At 36.6% G+C, this 21,269-nt stretch overlaps 1 protein-coding gene across 4 annotated transcripts in view; it reads left to right on the top strand.

The window, feature by feature from the left end:
- The window catches only part of MSH3 (mutS homolog 3), a gene marked incomplete at its 5' end in the record, with an annotated part of 207,246 nt that overhangs the window by 149,184 nt on the left and 36,793 nt on the right, over nucleotides 1-21,269 (top strand). The window lies entirely within an intron of this gene.

Raw genomic sequence — 21,269 nt, 5'->3', positions numbered from 1 at the left:
TTTTTGACACCAAAATACAAATAACCCAATCAATAAATGGGCTAAGAACTGAGCAGACACTTCACAGAAGATATACAATCAACAAATATATGAAAAAACATTCAACATCTTTAGTAATCAGAGAACTGCAAATCAGAACTACCTAAGGTTTCGTCTTGCTCCAATTAGAATAGCAATTATCAAGAATACATGCAACAGTAGGAGTTGGTGAGGATATGGGGACAAAGGTTCACTCATACATTGCTGGTGGAGTTGCAGATTGGTGCAGCCACTCTGGAAAGCAGTATGAAGTTTCCTTAGAAAACTTGGAATGGAACCGCCATTTGACCCAGCTGTCCCACTCCTCAGTTTATACCCAAAGGACTTAAAATCAGCATACTACAGTGACACAGCCACATCAACGCTTATAGCAGCTCAGTTCACAATAGCTAGATTGTGGAACAAACTAGATGTCCTTCAATAGATGAATGGATAAAGAAACTATGGAATATATATACACAATGGAATATTACCCAACCATAAAGAAAAGTAATATTATATCATTTGCAGATAAATGGATGGAGTTGGAGAATATCATGCTAAGCGAGATAAGTCAATCTCAAAAAACCAAAGACTGAATGTTTTCTCTGATAAGTGAATGATGATACATAACAGTGTGGGCAGGGGGAATGGAGGAACTTTGAACTGTGCAGAGGGAAATGAGGGGAGGGTAGAAGGAGGGGAGTGGGGAAGATGGTGGAATGAGACAAACATCATTACCCTGTGTACATGTATGATTACACGAATGGTGTGACTCTACATTGTGTACAAACAGAAATGGAAAGTTGCATTCCACTTGTATGCAATGAGTCAAAATGCATTCTGCTGTCATGTATAAATAAATAGAACAAAAAATTTAAAAAATAAAAAATAAATTTTAAAAAGTAAAAATTAAAAATAGCTAGGGAGGGTGTTAGCTCAATTATAGAGTACCCCTGGGTTTAATCCTCAGTACCACAAAAACAAACAAACTAATAAATATAAGAAAACCATAGAAAGTTCTTTTTCACATTCATTAGATTGACAAAATTTAAATATCTGACAATGCCAATTGTTAGTGGAGATGTGAACAACTAGGATCTCTTGTGTCCACTAGTATATGGTTTTTAATTTTGGTCTGCAACACTGGGAATTGATAAGGGAGACGGCGGGGGGGGGGGGGGGGGGGGACCAAATTGCCCATGTTTTAACTGTGGCTTTAAATGGACTAATCCTGGCTATAGTTTTATATTCACTATTAAATATGTAATTGATTCAATTTCCAACGAAAATTTATTCATAGATGGAAAGATTTAGCAACTAAAGAGAATTATCTTAGTTCTCCTACGTAACCCAATAAACAATATTTACCAATACCCAAATATGCTAATGAGACTGGAATCACACTAGGGTTTTGCAAATTTCTAGCATATAGTGCTTTTTTTTTTATTATTGTAAACAAATGGGATACATGTTGTTTCTCTGTTTGTACATGGAGTCAAGGCATACCATTTGTGTAATCATAAATTCCATAGGGTAATGTTGTTTGATTCATTCTGTTATTTTTTCCCTTTCCCCCACCCCTCCCATCCTTCTTTTCCCTCTATACAGTCCTTCCTTCCTCCATTCTCTCCCCCTTCCTTAACCCTAACCCTAACCCTAAACCTAACCCTAACCCTAACGCTAACCCCTCCCAACCCCCATTATATGTCCCCATCCGCTAATCAGCGAGATCATTGTCCTTTGGTTTTTTGAGATAGGCTTATCTCACTTAGCATGATATTCTCCAATTTCATCCACTTGCCTGCAAATGCCATAATTTTATACTTTTTTTTTTGGCGGAGTAATAATCCATTGTATATGTATGCCACAGTTTCTTTATCCATTCATCAATTGAAGGACATCTAGGTTGGTTCCACAATCTGGCTATGGTGAATTGAGCAGCTATGAACATTGATGTGGCTGTATCTCTGTAGTATGCGGATTTTAAGTCCTTTGGGTATAGGCCAAGGAGTGGGATAGCTGGGTCAAATGGTGGTTCCATTCCAAGCTTTCTGAGGAATCTCCATACTGCTTTCCAGAGTGGCTGTACTAATTTGCAACCCCACCAGCAATGTATGAGTGTACCTTTTTCCCCACATCCTCTCCAACACCTATTGTTGCTTGTGTTCTTGATAATCGCCATTCTAATTGGGGTGAGATGGAATCTTCAGATAGTTTTGATTTGCATTTCTCTTATTACTAGAGATGTTGAACATTTTTTCATATATCTGTTGATTGCTTGTACATCTTCTTCTGTGAAGTGTCTGTTCATTTCCTTAGCCCATTTGTTGTTTGGATTATTTGTATTCTTGGTGTAGTTTTTTGAGTTCTTTATATATTCTGGAAATTAGCGCTCTATCTGAAGTATGAGTGGCAAAGATATTTTCCCACTCTGTAGGCTCTCTCTTCACATTACTGATAGTTTCCTGTGCTGAGAGAAAGCTTTTTAGTTTGAATCTATTCCAGTTGTTGATTCTTGCTTTTATTTCTTGTGCTATGGGAGTCCTGTTAAGGAAGTCTGATCCTAAGCCAACATGTTGAAGATTTGGACCTACTTTTTCTTCTATAAGATGCAGGGTCTCTGGTCTGATTCCGAGGTCCTTGATCCATTTTGAGTTGAGTTTTGTGCAGGGTGAGAGATAGGGGTTTAGTTTCATTGTGCTGCATATGGTTTTCCAGTTTTCCAAGCACTATTTGTTGAAGAGGCTATCTTTTCTCCATTGCATATTTTTGGCCCCTTTGTCTAGTATGAGAAAATTGTATTTATTTGGGTTTGTGTCCATGTCCTCTATTCTGTACCATTGATCTACCTGTCTTATTTTGGTACCAATACCATGCCATTTTTGTTACTAATGCTTTGTAGTAGAGTTGAAGATCTGGTATTGCGATACCTCCTGCTTCGCTCTTTCTACTGAGGATTGCTTTAGCTATTCTGGGTTTCTTATTCTTCCAGATGAATTTCATAATTGCTTGCTCTATTTCTGTAAGGTACATAATTGGGATTTTAATTGGAATTGCATTGAATCTGTATAGCACTTTTGGTAGTATGGCCATTTTGACAATATTAATTCTGCCTATCCAAGAACATGGGAGATCTTTCCATCTTCTAAGGTTTTCTTTAATTTCTTTCTTTAGTGTTCTGTAGTTCTCATTGTAGAGGTCTTTCACCTCTTTTGTGAGATTGATTCCCAAGTATTTTATTTTTTTTGAGGCTATTGTGAATGGGGTAGTTTTCCTAACTTCTCTTTCTGAAGATTCATCACTTATGTATAAAAATGCATTGGATTTATGAGCATTGATCTTGTAACCTGCTACTTTACTGAATTCACTTATGAGTTCTAAAAGTTTTCTGGTGGAATTTCCAGGTTCCTCTAAATATATAATCATGTCATCAGCAAAGAGGGATAGTTTGAGTTCTTCTTTTCCAATTCATATCCCTTTAATTTCTTTGGCTTGTCTAATTGCTCTGGCTAGAGTTTCAAGGACGATGTTGAATAGAAGTGGTGAAAGAGGGCATCCCTGCCTTGTTCCAGTTTTTAGGGGGAATGCTTTCAGTTTTTCACCAGTTAGAATGATATTGGCCATGGGCTTAGCGTAGATGGCCTTTCCAATGTTAAGGAATGTTCCCACTACCCCAGTTTTTTCTAGTGTTTTGAGCATGAAGGGATGCTGTATTTTATAGAATGCTTTTTCTGCATCTATCGAAATAATCATGTGATTCTTAACTTTAAATCTGTTGATATGGTGAATGACATTTATTGATCTCCAGTTGTTGAACCAACCTTGCATCCCTGGGATAAAACCCACTTGATCATGGTGCATTATCTTTTTAATATATTTTTGCATGAGATTTGCTAAAATTTTGTTGAGAATTTTTGCGTCGATGTTCATTAAGGATATTGGTCTGAAATTTTTTTTCCTCAATGTGTCTCTGTCTAATTTAGGTATCAGGGTGATATTGACTTCATAGAATGAGTTTAGGAGGGTTCCCTCCGCTTCTATTTCATGGACTACTTTGAGGAGTATTGGAATGAGCTCTTCTTTAAAGGTTTTGTAGAACTTACCTGAGAACCCATCTGGTCCTGGACTTTTCTTTGTTGGTAGGCTTTTGATGACCTCTTCTATTTCATTGTTTGACATTGATTTATTTAAGTTGTGTATATCCTCCTCGTTCAGTTTAGGTAATTCATATGTCTCTAGAAACTTGTTGATGTCTTTGAGGTTTTCTGTTTTGTTGGAATATAGATTTTCAAAATAGCTTCTAATTTTGTTTTGTATTTCACTCATGTCTGTTGTGATATTTCCTTGTTCATTCCGAATTTTAGTAATTTGAGTTTTCTCCCTCTTTCTCTTTGTTAGTGTGGCTAAGGTTTTATCAATTTTGTTTATTTTTCAAAGAACCAACTGTTTATTTTGTTAATTTTTCCGATTGTTTCTTTTGTTCCAATTTCATTGATTTTGGCTCTGATTTTAACTATTTCCTGTCTTCTACTACTTTTGGTGTTGGTCTGCTCTTCTTTTTCTAGGGCTTTGAGCTGTAGTATTAATTCGTTTATTTGTTGATTTCTACTTCTTTTGTTGAATGCGCCCCATGAAATAAATCTTCCTCTAAGTACTGCTTTCATAGTGTCCCAGAGATTTTGATAGGATGTGTCTTTGTTCTTGTTTACTTCTAAGAATTTTTTTTTTTTTATTTCCCTCCAGATGTCTTCTGTTATCCATTCATCATATAATAGTGTACTATTTAATCTCCAGGTATTAGAGAAGTTTCTGTTTTTATTCTGTCATTTATTTCTAATTTCCATCCATTATGATCTGATAGAATACAAGGTATATCTCTGTCTTCTTGTATTTGCTAACAGTAGCTTTGTGCCATAAAATATGGTCTATTTTAGAGAAGGGTCCACGTGCTGCTGAGAAGAAAGTGTATTCGTTCTTTGTTGGATGCTATATTCTATATATGTCCGTTGAGTCTAAATTGTTAATTGTGTTATTGAGATCTATGGTTTCTTTATTCAATTTTTGTTTGGAGGATCTATCCAGTGGTGAGAGGTGTGTTAAAATCGCCTAGTATTTATTGTGTTGTGGTCTATTTGATTTCTGGAATTAAGGATTTGCTTGATGTACATGGATGAGCCAGTGTTTGGGGCATAGATATTTATGATTGTTATGTCTTGCTGATGTATGCTTCCCTTAAGCAGTATGTAATGTCCTTCTTTATCCCTTCTGACTAGTTTTGGCTTGAAGTCCACATTATCTGAAATGAGGATGGATACTTCAGTTTTTTTGCTGTGTGCATGTGCATGGTATGTTTTTCCCCATCCTTTGACCTTTAGTCTATGGGTATCTCTTTCTATGAGATGAGTCTCTTGCAGGCAGCATATTGTTGGATTTTTCTTTTTAATCCAATCTGCCAGTCTGTGTCTTTTGATTGATGAGTTCAGGCCATTAACATTCATGGTTATTATTGTGATATGATTTGTATTCCCCATCATTTGACTCATTTTTGTTTTTTGACGTGATTTGGTTTCTCTTTTATTTGTCTATTCCTTTAGGCTAGTTCCTCCCTTTGCTGATTTGCATCATTGTTTTTCATCTCTTCCTCATGAAATATTTTGCTGAGAATGTTCTGTAATGCTGGCTTTCTTTTTGTAAATTCCTTTAGCTTTTGTTTATCATGGAAGGATCTTATTTCATCGTCAATCTGAAAGGAAGTTTTGCTGGTATAATATTCTTGGTTGGCATCGTTTTCTTTCAGGACTTGGTAAATGTTGTTCCAATCCCTACTAGCTTTTAGGGTCTATATTGAAAAATCTGCTGATATTCTTATTGGTTTCCCCCTGAATGTAATTTGATTCTTTTCTCTCGCGGCCTTTAAAATTCTGTCTTTATTTTGTCTGTTAGGTATTTTCATAATAATGTGCCTTGGTGTAGGTCTGTTGTAATTTTGTATATTTGGAGTCCTATAAGCCTCTTGTACTTGGTTTCCCATTTCATTCTTCAGATTTGGGAAATCTTCTGATATTATTTCATTGAATAGATTGTTCATTCCTTTGGTTTGTTCCTCTAAGCCTTCCTCAATCCCAATAATTCTTAAATTTGGCCTTTTCATGATATCCCATAATTCTTGTAGATTCTGTTCATGATTTCTTACCGTCTTCTCTGTTTGTTCAACTTTGTTTTCAAGGTTAAATATTTTGTCTTCAATATCTGAGGTTCTGTCTTCCAGGTATTCTATCCTATCAGTTATGCTTTCTGTGGAGTTTTTAACTTGGTTTATTGTTTCCTTCATTTCAAGGATTTCTGTTTGTTTGTTTTTTTCAATATCTCTAACTCTTTATTGAAATGATCTCTTGCTTCCCGTATTTGCTCTTTTAACTGTTTTTTGGTGCGATCATTTAATGCCTGCATTTGCTCTTTCATCTCCTCCTTCAATGCCTGCATTTGCTCTTTCATCTCCTCGTTTGCTTCCCTGATTGTTTTAATTATGTACGTTCTGAATTCCCTTTCTGACATTTCTTCTGCTGTGCTGTCATTGGGTTTTATTGATATAGTATCTAGGTTTGTTTGGGACATTTTCTTCCCTTGTTTTCTCATATTGGTCAGATATCAGTGGAACTCTGAGATATTGCAGATTTCCTCTGTTGGCTTATAGTGTCCCTGTAGATTTCCAGTATATCACCTCCTAGCTTTCAGTAGCCTGAAGTCTTACAGTAACTTGATAATGCAGTGCTTCTGAAGAAAGCTGCCCCTAGCCTGCTACTGGTTCCAGGGCTTGGAGTTGGCTCTGTGCGGAAAGGCTCTCACTGGGCTGTCTGCTCCGAGAAGCTGGCCGTGGAAGGAGCATGCCACCGGAGGGAGCAGCGCTGCTTGGAGAAGTCCCTGGATGCCCTGCCCTGGTCCCAGAGGCTGCCTGCGGGCCGGAGCTCACCACTCGCTCCGGGACTTGGAGCTCGCTCTGTGCAGAAAGGCTCTCACTGGGTGGCCTGCTCTGAGAAGCTGGCTGTGGATGGAGCCCGCCGCCGGAGGGAGCAGGGCTGCCTGGGGAAGGTTCTAGCTACCCTGCCCTGCTCTGAGAAGCCACCCCTGTCCAGACCTGCCGCCCGGGCCAAGCTTCACCCGGTGGAGGAGACTCACCCCGTGGTTCTGTGTTAGTCCAAGTCTCTCAATGCCTCCCCTTCTTGAATCCTGGGTTCTGGAGTGACAGGAGATTCAGTCACCCTCTAGTCTGCCATCTTGGATCACCCCAGCATATAGTGTTATATGCTTTGTCCTATGTTCCACTGTTTTCCGATGCTCTGGGAAAATAAAAAGCAGAAGCTTCACCTGATTTACCATGATAATTTTCATCATATGGGCTAGTGTTCTCTTACAGAACACTAAATACCCTACATACTTACTCATTTAACACATACCTACTGAGTGCCTCAGGTAGTTAAGTAACAGAGAGTACTAAGCAGTTTAGAACTTCTCTCTACCCCTGCAGAGCTGTGGCCTAGTAGAGAAGATGGGCAGTTAATATAGCTTAGTTAGTGCCAGAAGGTTGGTAACCAGTGTGTTCTGGGAACAGGTAGCTGGTTGGCCTAACCTAATGTGGGGAGCATGAAGGTTCCCCAGGGTGAGATACTGACTGAAGAATGAGTCATTGTAAGCCAGGGAGAAGGAGGGGAATATGCTACGTAGAGGAACCAACGTGGAAGAGGCTGGAAGTGAGGCAGAGCAGGCTAAATGTAAGGAACTGAAAGATATTGAGTGAGGTAAGGGCACAGAGTGTAAGGAAAGAAGTGTTTAAAGATAAGGAAGAGACCAGTTCACTTATAGGTTTTGTTTGGAACTTTACATTCTTTTCTTAAAAGATTGAGAATACTAGCAAGAGCGTGAGATGGGAAAATTATGAATCTTGGAAGTTGCATTGAAGTTACATTATCAACGCTAAATCGCCAATACTAAAGTAGAGGTTAGAGTTTTATCCAGTAATACTGTCATAATAAGGAAAAGAGCCCAGTGTGACTTTCACTTGACTGATTTGTGTAGAGGCTAAAAAGAGAATGAGAAATTGATGGTGGGGATGAACTGAAAGGGGCAGAGTGAGATTGGTTAATGTGAAATCTTTCTGAATATGCTAACCTGCATTTATACCACAGTTCAGAGAGATAGCTCTTATTCCTTAAGAAGACAGTCTGGGTGGCAAAGATTTATGTCTCAAAGAGGCAGAGAAAGAATTTGTAATTGCAAGCTTTCTAAAGTAACTGCTCTAAGAAGGGCCTTAGTGGTTTTTCTGCCTATCACCAAGTTTGTATTGGAACAAACAGTAAATTCTCTTGGCGGTGCTGTGTTTTCTCAGGCAGACATTGTAGGTGGGTCTGGGATCTTCTAAGGATGCCTCCTTGAGCTGTTGAAAACTACGCTGTGTTTAGGTTTCTTAATGGGCAGGGTGAACTAAACTACTTGTGTTCAGAGTTATAATTATTTAGGCTGAAGTCAAGACCCAGTTGAGGAAAAGGCAGAGGAGCCAAATAGGGCTTGATCAAGGAGAGAACTTTCATCAACATAGAGTAAAATAATGTGCATTTGAGGTTAAAGAATGTATAAGGAGTAATTGAGAGAGGTTGTATCTAAGAATGAAGTACCTGTCTTTAAGATTTCAGAGGTGGTATTCTTCTGGGTGATAGTAGGATCTAGGTACAGCCATGGAAGGTGGGTAGCAGAAGGGAAAAGGTCTTTGGAAATGAGATCAACAAAGAGAATTTGGAAGTCGTCCATGTGAATGATGAGATTGTCATAGGTACCAGGGGATTCGTTGTGGATCAAGGTGTCATATTACAAGGCATGGAGACTGGTGACACAAGGTTTCTAGATGCCTTCAGTGAGGATAAGCAGAAGTGGTAAGGCCTAAAGAAACAAGGAAGAACTTCTGAGTCCTGAGGTACATGTGACTCAGCCCCCAAAGAGAGGACTGCAGGGGAGTAGCAAACTGCCAGGTTTCCATCTAAATCAGTATATGAGGGAAATGTTAAGCAAATGGTTAAAAATATTCAAGTATCAAGAAGTCCTTCTGAGGACAATGAAGAATTGAGATGTAGGGGGCAGTCAGATAGTAGAACAGAATATGGGGGAGTTGGGAATATTACAGAATATGCCATCTTGAACCATGACTAACCAAATTCACCAGACATGTGGCCTGGTGTATTTGACTGGCCACAATAGTGTTAAGTGAAAGGAAAAGCTTTGAGTAGCATCTAGTTGCATGTTGCATTTGATACTGTACAAAGGCTTGTTGGTAGTATGTAACCCATATCTTAGTCTGTTCAGGCTGCCATAACAAAATACCATAGATGGTTGGTTTATAAACAATAGGAATGATCTCTTGTAGTTCTGGAGGCTGAGAGGTCTAAGATAAAAGTATCAGTACCTGATAAGTCCCTATTTCCTGGTTTATAGGTGGTACCTCACTGTATCCTCACATGGTGGAAGAGGTGACAGATCTCTCCTAAGCCCTCATGACCTAATCACTTCGGAGAGCCCCCCACCTTCTAATACCATCATCTTAGAGTTAGAATTTTAGCATATGAATTGGAGGGTGGCAGGGAGACACAAACATTCAGACTGTAGCAACCTAAGAACCCCTATCTGTAAACTTGTTTATTCTCATTAGAAAATTTGTATATTACTAAACAAGATAATAAGTACTAATCCTTTTGTTGTCTTTAAAAAGACAGAATTCCTTTTCCAGTTCCCATAATATCAATGGGGTGTAACTATTCTCAAGTAGGTAATATAGTTCTAATAGATAATAGCTTGGTTTATGTTTAATTTATTAGTCACATAAAAATCTTTTCATGTTACAAGTTCCCATGGCCATCAACTGAATCCAAAGTATATTATTCTTGACATTGATTTCTTTGCTTCTTTTTTTCTTTACATTTTCATTCTCTTCCCCCCTTTAAAAAAAAACAAAAAACACTTCATCATACTATTTAACAAAGATTTGAAGAACTAAAATAGCCTTCTAATTACAAGAATGTTTTAAAGAAATATTGCACTCTTATATTTAAATCTTTACAAGATAAATGGAGTGATTTTTTTTTTTTTAACCATCAGGCACCTCACAATATTCCAGAATATTCATTTCTTTTACATATGCTTTTTCTAACTCGAGTAGGAGTTGATATAGAACTGTTGCTATGGTGAAGTGCATTCTATTTTTCAGGGTATAAATTTATATATAGGGATAATGTTGAGAAAGAACTTACTATGTAAAATTCAATCTAAACTATATTATAGATGTTAATTTATAAAGTACTCCCTAAAATAATTTCCTCAAAGTTAAATGGCTTTGTTATTTTGATAATCATGTAGTTTTAAGAAATGATCTTTCATACATATAAATTATGCTTTTCTGGATTCTGTATTCTATGAAATTATTGCAGTGCTACTGAACAAGCCAACTTTCTGCACACTTTTCTTCTCTCAGTTTTAAGAATACTTTTTAAGCGCCCCCTTTTTGTTCCCTTCCATGATTCTTTGTGTAATCTAAGTATTTACTGATTTGGCACCTGCTGGATCTTCCTACTTCATCTTGCCCCTCCATTCACTCTCCGCTCTGTAGACAGCCACAGGGCTTTTCTAACCTGTCATGTCATTCTCCCATTTGAATGCATGCTGTATGTTCCAACCATATTGACTTCTTACAGTTCTCAGGTTACTATGTCTCTAGGACTTGGCAACTTCCTCTTGGTATTTCCTCTCCCTGGACTTTCATTTTTCTTTACTTCCCCTCTCCTCATCCATGCCCATAACCCACTCCACCCCACTCTCCAGCTCCTGATTATTCTTCCAGTTTTGTCTTGGATGTCTCCTCTTACACAAAGCCTTGCCTCACTGATGCTGGGATGGACAGTCCTATCTCATATCTACCTGTGTTTCTCCCTCTCTTGGTATTTATCACACTCAATTATAATTGTTCTTTTTTCATTTGTGGTTCCCAGTGAGACTATAAGCTTCAAAAGAACAGGGAATATTTCCCTCTTTTGTAGGTATAATTCCCAGAATTAATCACTCATCTCTAACATAACAGGAACCTAATCAGATTTGTTAAATAAAGATTAACTAGAAGCTTCAGCAGTCTCCAATCTCACTAAATTTTTGCCTTTTTTCTTACATAATATGCTACTTTTCAGTATACTGTGGGGGGTCTTTCACAATTGCAGAAAAACTCCACTGTAGAACTAAAAGGACATTTTTGGATTTTGTAGTATAACACCTCTTCATACTTATGAGTGAACTAAGTTCCAGAATAGGGAAATAACCTTCCATAGGTTGCCCAAGTTGGATAGTCTTAGACTCTTTCCCAAAACATAGATGTATTCTTAGGCAAGCCAGTGCCTTCCAAACTTTTTCACTTCACTGCACATAGGAAATAGTAATATTTTGATGGTACACTGGAATAGAAGGAGGAGAAGGAGGTTGCTCAGAGCCAAAGCTGTGGTTACCCAGCCCCACCTTCCACCTTGAGGATTAAGGAGTCAGAGTCTTGGCACACCTATAGCCCTATCAAAAACCAAGACATACTCCTTGGGAACCTCAACTGCAAGGCACTGCAGTCTCAACCCTTCCATGGTTATTAAACCAAACAGTTTTCTTTCTGTTAAGTAGATTTTTGATAGCAATTAAAATTGAGGGATTTTTGTTTGCAGAGTTCTTTTGTTTTGTTTTTAGTGTAAATAATATGATTCAACTTGTTAGGAAGGGCAGTGGGGTGGGACTGAGTGAAATGTGCAGAGCGGGAAAATTCCCAGGAAGCATTTTGAACCCTGTGGATGTCTCCACCCAAGGGAAATCCACAGTCTGGGTGTTACAGAACTAGGACAGGGTCGGCACTGGAATCCTGGTCCCAGTTCTTTCTGAGATCAAGAAGTGACCTGAGGCTTTTCAATTCCAAGTACTGTGTGTGGCACATAGTAGGTGTTAACATATTTGTTAGCAATGAGTGTTTGATGCTGGTAAAGATGAGGACAGACTTCCCAATTTCTTCTTTCATCCTAGTACCTATACACTTTTAGCTGTCCCAGAAATTGCTTTGGTTATATAAGAACTTAAAAAACTAATTATAGTAATATTCATAAGCTGTTGACTATTTGTACCTAATTACCAAGCAGACAACAATAATGCATACCATAAAATACATCTGAGCTTTAAGCTAACTTCATTTGGTGGCTCAGTTATTCTCATAGATTCTGTTAGAAATGTGTTTTTCATTTAACTTGATTATTGGATTATAAGTCCAAGGATAAATTTAGAGGAAATATTAATGGTAATTGAACATTGTGTTCCATGACTTCTCTCCTCCAGTGTTCCTCCCTTCCTCCTTCTGAAACAGTGAAATAGAAAAGGAGATTTGTATGATAACTAGTTTCTTTTCAAGTGTTCTAACCTATGCTGCTGTCTCTTTGCCTGGAATGTCTCCTCTCTTCTTGTCCTTTACCCATCTTCTTTGATTGAACTCCTGTTCATTCTTCAAGACCCAGCAGAACATTCCCTCATTCTTAGAGCTTTCACCATCACTCTAGCCACTAGCACTTTCTTCTGATTTTAAAAATCTTATTATGTACTACTTTTTGGCTCTAGGGATAGTGGAGAAGTGACATGGTGATAGGAGATACAAATTCAAATCCTGTTCTCTTGTTTTTACTGTCATGTTGGATAAGACATCATACTCCATAGGCTTTAGTGTTCTCAACCATAATATAAAGAGTCTTGACTGGGTACCAGTCAGCTCTCACACCCAGTGCAAAGTCAGGTGGATAGCATTCAGGGGTCAGAAGGATTAAATCCCTACTTTAGCATTTCAACATAGCCAGTGCTGCTCTCCAGCCTTATGGTCCTCTCCATGGGTTAAATAGCAAAGATTTTGGTTGAAAGCTTATCTGGAGGAGTCTTTCACTGGAGAGTCTTTCACTGTAACCTTCCCTTGATTGACATTTTCAGGAAGTAAAACACTTTGAAACTGCCAAATTTTTTCAGCGGCCTGCAGCTATTATAAAAATAGTTCTACCATGATTCTTCCTTAAAGGTAGATGTCAATATCTTTACCTGTCAAGGAAGAAAACATTATTTGCAGAAAATTAGCTGTTACTCAAGTCTTGGAAACTAACACATGAGCATTTTAAACTTTTTATTTTCTACTGTGTATCTTCTGATTTCAGGGATATTATGCCTGACCATCATCTAGGGTACCCAATGGTGGATCTAAGAGCCCTAACAGAGCACTTTTCTCCTTACTTAGCAGTGACTACTGTTCTCTGTCATTGAGCAAGGGTCCTCTTTAAAATTTTGTCAGAGGATGAACTTCAGCTAACATCCCAAGTTCTCCTACTGTAGTAATAGTTCTGCATTACTGGGCAAAGTACTTAACTTCCCCAAGCTTCTGTTTCCTCACCTATAAGACAGAAATACATTAATTCTAGTATTACCCTGTCAGGCTGTTGTAAGAACTGAATGAGATGATACAAAATCATTAACACAGTGTCTGGCACCCATTATCTGTGATTTTCTTAAAATATTTTAAGGTTTACCTTTTAAGTTTTCAACTTTTTTTATGTTCTCTTCCACCACATAAAATGGCATTTAATGTAGAAGTTGCTTAGTTATCTCAAGTTTAGATTCACTATTTTGACTTTTGGTAAACAATACTAAGATCTGATTGACTGATGCTATTCAGACAGACATCACCTATAAAAGTTTACAGAATGTACTTCTAGCCTCTCTACAGGCTTACTTTCTAGGCGTCATCTAGAAGGTCATTCCCCATGGTTCAGTACTTCTAACTTCTGTTGGCTGTCCTTTATTTACTGATTCAGAAATTTGTCCCTCTGTAATTTCTTGAGAACTCAGTCCATGTGTGGCCTCTTAACTTGGTGCCTTTCTCAGGTTTAGATACTATCTAGACCAGTCCAGTTTGACTTGCTCTGAGTTAGTTCATTGGGCTCAAGTGGATGGAGAGGTGGTTTTGGCTTCTGGGTATTCTGTTAGAATGCTCACTCATACTAATTAGGCTTCAGACATATTTAATATGTCTTTTATGCCAGGGTGTCTCAAATACACATGGCTTTGTGATCTTCAACAATATAGATGTACCATAATTGCCTTAAAATTGTTTTTATCTTGCTATTATAAAAAATTATGCAATTGTGCCTCAAAATACTCATGGTAGAAAACTTGGTAAAACCATAGAGGAAAACAAAAACCATACAGATAATTGGGTTTTTCCCAATTTTTGTCAATTATTTGGATTTTCCTTCTTATTCATTAAGTGGCTTATTTCTCAATGAGCAAAAAATTGCCCTTAAAATCATTTATTGGCATATCTAATTTTATCAAAGCTAACTTTTTAGGCAAGACAGATGGCAGTAGATTATATTGTTTATAAGTGTGTCCTCTCCTAAATTGTTTTAAACAATCTCTCTGGATCTCAATTTCTTTACCTAAAAATGATGATAATGAATATACATTTAAAATGGCACCTGGCATAGGGCAAGCACTGTATAAATGAACTTTTATTTTTAGTTAATTAACTAAAATAAAATAAATTGATGCTAACAACTTGGAAATCTGTGGGTTATTTTTTGTTTTTGTTTTTGGTGGATTTTTAAACAGAGGTAGAAAGGGAACTAGCCCCGGAATGCACTCCATTTTCCCCCTGCCCTCCTTCCTTGTGCCAAGATGACTCAGCTGATGCCTGTTGTGGTACCTGTTACTGCCCATCTCCCTTTTGTTCAAGGCTTTCCTAACTCTCTCTGAGGCACAGGCCTATAGGGGTTGGAGTTCCCACAAAGGGAAATTCTAGGAGAAGGACAATAGTTGGTACAGCTTTGTGAGGCCAGATGGGTGCCAGAACCTGCCAATACCACCACCAGGTGTCCAGCCCTGCTCTGGCCAGGAGACCACGTAGGACTGTTGTGGTGCCCATATGGGATTTATTGGGCTAGAACAAAGGTACAGGGGGACATGGACTAGCCCTCTAAATTCCTTAAGGCAGGGCCACTGATGGTTCTGGAAGTTGAAGGGTTTTGGTGGACTGACTCTTACAGGACTGATCACTCAGAACTCATGATGTATATAGCTCTGCTACGTGACTGGTAGACATCTGCTGGTCCAAGCTTGGGTCATTAAATTATTGGATTGTGTCATAGTCTAGAGTAAAGTTGCCATATTTAGCAAGTAAAAGTGTAGGACACCCAGTTAAATTTGAATTTTAGATAAATAATTAATAGTTTAATTATTATTTTAGTTTAATTAATAGTTTAATTATTATTATTATGTCCCATGCATTGTTTTATACTAAAACATTATTTATTGTCAGAATTTCAGATTGTACTAATGACCTGTATTTGATCTAGAGCCCTAGTATATCTAAAAGGACTTGGTGGAGAGTTCAGGATAATAAGAGGGGCCTTTATTCAGTTCTATGAAATTGCTGTTTAAATTTTAAAATTTAACCACTAGTTTGGCTTACAGATGCATAAACATTCCCCTGGTCACATTCACATTTAGGATCATGCCTTAGTCACTTAAATAATTTAAAGAGTCGAAAGAATTTCAATATGTATTGTAAAATTGCTCCTCTTAACGACTCTTGTAGTTTAGTTTATACTACCACCCCGGCAGAGTTAAGTAAAAATTTGAGAGGGAGGTAATTAATTTCACCTTGATAATAGTTTTTATATGATTTGGCAGCCCTAGTCTTTGTTAGCCTTCACAAATTGGTATTTTGGGCCACTGTGACTAGAGTGAAGATAGAATAACTTACCTTGTAATATTTGTTTTCTAGTATCTTGGCTTGAAAGACCCACAGGAATCCATTCACCATCACCAGAGTGGAGTTTTTATTTGGAGTTTATTTTTTCATCCAATAACTTTCATGTTTTAGTAGAAGCCAAAGCACAGCACTGAGTGTCCTGGTGTATCTATTGCCTGCAGCAATTGTAGCCTTTCAGCCTAACTTCTCACCATAGCAGCAGAGTGCCGTTCAAACTGGTATTTGGATCTGGAAACAAACATAGTAGTCACACTGGCATTTTAGAAGGCATGTTAGAAATAAGCTTCTCCATGTGCTTGTCTTCTTAGTATTATTTTTGACTTTTGAAGCACCTAAATTTCCCCTTAAGTACACAAAGCAATTTAAAAGGACATTAGAATTTATTTACTAGAAAATTTGAGACGTTCCACACATTAAGTGTATTGAACTCATAGAAGTTTTAAATGAAAATATAATATTTTATAGTTAAAGGAGATTACTTAGAGTAATTTTTGTCTTTTCACTTTCAACATGATGTCTTTTGAAGACCCGAAGAGTTCATTTTAATGCAGTGAATGTTTTTGTCCCTTGAGATAATGATCATGGAAATGGTGGACAGGGTGATATAGTGGAGATGGTGGTAGGGATTATTTTGGCACTTGTTTTCTCCTTTCGAATTGCCTGTTCTTTAAAGACTTTGTGTGTGTTTTGTGTTTGTGTGTATGTGTGTGTTTCATACATATATATATTTCATGCATTTATACATAAAATTATATGTATTTTATAGTATACATGTACACATAAACTTGATTTGTCAGTTACATGGAATCACACATCTTTCCAAGATTTGAGCTTTTCTATTTATTGTTTATGATATTTGGGGTAGAGTTGTTTTAAAATTAATATACCTGATTAGTCATATAATTTGTGGGGGAGATAGACATTTCTAGTCCTGAAGTTTAATCCTATTTTCTTCCACAAACTAGCTTTTTTTCACATTTAGAATTTTCAGTCCACCCATACTAGATACACCTCTAAGTTAAGATGTAGTAGATCACTCTTATGGATTTACCTGTTGGTACCAATCAGTTTATTTATCACCCAGCCTGTCTTCCCTTTCCAATTTTCTAGGAACACCCATCATGTGAAGCATCCATATGTTGCTATGGTTTCTTTCTATATCTTCTTTTGTACTGTATGGTTTGTTACTGCTATAATATTGTATCAGTTAGCAAATATTAAATATTTCTCCATTGATATGGGACTATGTTTATATATCTCAATATGTATTTTATACTTTTTATCTCATGTAGACTATTCCAATAACTTTAAAGTTATCACACAACTTTTTTGGGGAGGAGGGGACACTGGGGATTGAACTCAGGGGCACTAAACCACTGGGCCACACTACCAGCCCAATTTTGTATTTTATTTAGAGACAGAGTCTCACTGAGTTGCTTAGCACCTTGCCATTGCTGAGGCTGGCTTTGAACTTGAGATCCTCTTGTCTCAGCCTCCTGAGCAACTGAGATTACAGGTGTGTGCCACCGCATCTGTCCACATAGCTTCTTTTTTTTTTTTTTATTGTAAACAAATGGGATACATGTTGTTTCTCTGTTTGTACATGGAGTAAAGGCATACCATTGGTGTAATCATAAATTTACATAGGGTAATGTTGTTTGATTCATTCTGTTATTTTTTTCCCTTCCGCCAACCCCTCCCACCCCTCTTTTGCCTCTATACAGTCTTTCCTTCCTCCATTCTTGCCCCCCTCCCTAACCCTAACTCTAACCCTAACACTAACCCCTCCCACCCCCCATTATGTGTCATCCTCCACTTATCAGCGAGATCATTCGTCCTTTGGTTTTTTTGAGATTGTCCACATAGTTTCTTTAAAAAAAGAAAAAGAAATTCTTTTAATCCCTGAAGTTGTAAAGATACTCTCCTATAGTTTCTTAGTAGACTTATAAAGATTCATTTTCAGATTTAGAGTTTTCATCATTATATCTTTCTGTATGGATAATCAGGTGTTCTACACCAATTTTCCAATAATCCATTCATTCCCCATCAATATACAGAATTATTAGTCTTATATTAAGTTTCCATGTTTTCATAGGTCTGTTTTGGATACTGTTATTTTTTACTGCTTTGTGTCTTTGGTGTTTGTTTTGTTTTGTTTTCCTATGCCAGTGTTACTTTCTGTAGTCTTGTACTCATTCTTTACATCTGAAAGGGAGAGTTCTCTCCGATTATTCTTTTAGTAGCACTCATTGACTTTTCTTTCACATTTGTTTCTCCATTTCATTTTAGAATCAACTTACTCACTTGGCTGGGGGGAGGTAGGCACAGAATTGACATTTTTAGATCAGTTTGGGAAGTGGTTGATATCATTATCTTGATGCAGATATGACATATGAATATGTCCTTCCATGAATGCAGTATGTGTTTGGTTTTTTTTAATCTTCTCAATGAAATTTTAAGTTTTCCTTTACAAAGATTTCTATATCTGTTATTAGATTTATTGCTAAATGCTTTCTGTTGGTTCATAGGTCATATCTTTTTACAATTATGTTTTCAAATTATTTGTTACTCTTACAGAAAAATGCAGGTGATTTTACAATCTAATTTTGCCATATCATGAATCTAACTACCATGCTAGATTCTCTCATTAATTATAATTTTTCCCCCTAGGGAGTCCCTATTGTTTTCTTTGTGGATTATGTGACCTGTGAATAATGACAATTTTGTTTTATCCCTTATAGTCCTTATGCCTTTAATTTCTTTTTATTGCCATGTTATGCTTCCTGGGATCTCTAAGAAAATGTGAGCATCCTGTCTTGATTGAGCTAAAGGAAAGGCTTCTGACATTTCACTCTTGTCTGGTGTTTGCTGTAGGGTCTTGGTAGATACTCTCTACCTGGTTAAAAAAGTTTTTTAAGGGTCATTTGTTCCCTCAGTCACTCACCACTCAGTGGTGTATAGTTCAAAAAGAGTACTGTTTCCCAGCTAAATAAACATTGTTTAAATATTAAAACTATGAAGTCTAAATGTGTACGTGATATTTTCTCTTTATGTACAGAGAATTAATTTTGGCATATAAACTGTTTCCAAATCCTAAAGTTCAAGTGAATTAGAAATCATAGTATCCTGTACTAAATGTCAAAGAAATGAAATAAAAAACTTGTATGTGATAACTTGGTTTTAAAAGTCAACAGTTTCTTTGTAGTTCAGTATAAAGGGAAAATGCCATTCCTTTTGTCATTGGGAAATATCAGACTTACATATTCACCTTGGGTAATACATCCTATTAGCCAATTTGCACACAACTTAAATTCATAACTGCTATTTGAGTAAGTGCTCTACACAAAATTTCACTTAATCAAACTCTTCAAATAAGTTTCATTTCTGACTTTTACCTTTGACTTAGGCCAAATGTATTTTTGTTTCCTATTTTCCATTTCCTTAGTTCATTCGTTCTGTTTCAATTAATTATTGAATAGTATTTTGGGACTTTTTCTTAAGGTGACTGTTTTAGGTACCTTCTGTTTTTAAGAAATAATGATTTACAAATATTGTTGTAGCATTTATAGTTTCAAAGGAATTTCATATTTATTTTGAACTTCACAAAATTCATGTAAGCTCAAGATTTTTTTTTAACTCCATCTTACAAATGAGGAAATGAGGTGTAGCTAGTTAATTAATGACGGTGCCAGAAGTGGAATCCCAGATTTTAAGCACTAAACGCTAGGGTGCTTTATCACTCTTTTATTAAAACAATTTATTAAACTAAGATTTTTAAAAACACCTTTTCAAGTTACAGATTCTCATTAGAAGAAAAAGCCAAACTGAACAGTAAATTTAAGTAATCTTAACTTTCAAGGCGTTGTGGGAAGGAACCAGGCTTCAACAAGATAGAAGGTTTATGTTTTTCACATAGCTCTCCTGTATTTCTGCCTGTGCATTGAGTGTGGTGGCCCTGCGCAGTCAGTTCCTTTTATAGCATGGCACAGTTCGGGGAGTCTGGGAGTGGCACTTGCCTCCCTGCTTTGTAGTGTTCTCCCTAGGATACTATTCTTCCACTCCCTGTGTATTTTTTCTCTTGCTTTATTTTTATGCAGTGTTCTAAAAGTTCCAAAACCAAAATGTCATTGGGAAGTTGTGCAAATTTTTCCTAAATTACGCAGATGTGTTCATAAAAAGTTATTTGATTGCTCCTGAGGATGATCCATGAAATAATTATTCTTTTGATTTTTGATGATTTACTATTTTAAAAAATTGAAAAAAATAGGGAAAACAATATAACATACCCATTTACTCATCACACCAGTGTTTATGGTTTGATACTTTGTAATATTTACTTTAGGTTTTTAAAAAGTAAACAGTGTATTACAGCTGTAGCTAGGGTTATGCCTAAGTAACTGCCACCCCTTTTCCTCCCTCTTCACTTCCTACCTTCTCTGGTAACCATTATCTCATGTTGTTATCCTTTTGCATGACTTTTATTCTTCTATTTGACATATGTATCTACTAAAATATTTAATTATGCTTTGTGTATTTTCCAGTGTACATAAATGACCTACTGAGCCTATCCTACTGTGTTGTACATCACAAATATTGTGTTAGTAACCATACAAGTAGATCTATTCATTTTTCTAGTGATAGAAAGTAGATTATTTGTTTTTTCTCTTACGAATACAAACTGTAGTACATGAATAATGTTATAAATGTTGTTTTTATCCCTTGTGTATTTTTCTAGGGTCGATATTTAAAAAAAAAATTGCTGGGTCATGTAGACCAGTATACAGAATTTTTAACTTTACCAGTCATTTCCAAATTGTTCTCCATATCTTTGCCAACATGTTAGGTAAAGTGACTTTTCACCTTTATTAGAATCTGATACATGTGAAAAATTATCTTTTAAAATTATTCTTTAAAAAATCTTCACATTTCTATTCTTTCTATTTAAATTTATTTTTTACTTGCTTACCATTGCTTTTTTATTTATTTACTTATTATTCATTTATTTTATTATAGCATTATAATTATATATAATATTTGTTTTCATTTTGACAAAATAATGCATGTAAGGAATTTGATTTCAATCCCATTCCCCTTCCTTTCTCTCCTCACCTCCCTCCCCCTATTTTTTTCCTCTATTCTACTGGTCTTCCCTTAACTCCTTTATTCATTTTTGATCTATGCTTTCTCCATATACATAAAGGAGAAATTCTTTTTGGTACATTTATATATGCATGTAACATGATTTTGTTGTATTTATTCTGTATTTCCTCTCCTTCCCTATGCTTCCTCTCTCCCTCTCATTCTCTACCTTCTCCACTATCTGCCCCCCCACCCCACTGTCACCTTCTTTTCCGTATTTGGCTCTAGCTTCCACATATGAAAAAAAGTATTT

Source organism: Sciurus vulgaris (assembly GCF_902686455.1).
Source record: "Sciurus vulgaris genome assembly, chromosome: 6".
Taxonomy (NCBI): domain Eukaryota; kingdom Metazoa; phylum Chordata; class Mammalia; order Rodentia; family Sciuridae; genus Sciurus; species Sciurus vulgaris.
Note: the sequence above shows the minus strand (reverse complement) of the source record. Positions and strands in the feature narration are given on the sequence as shown.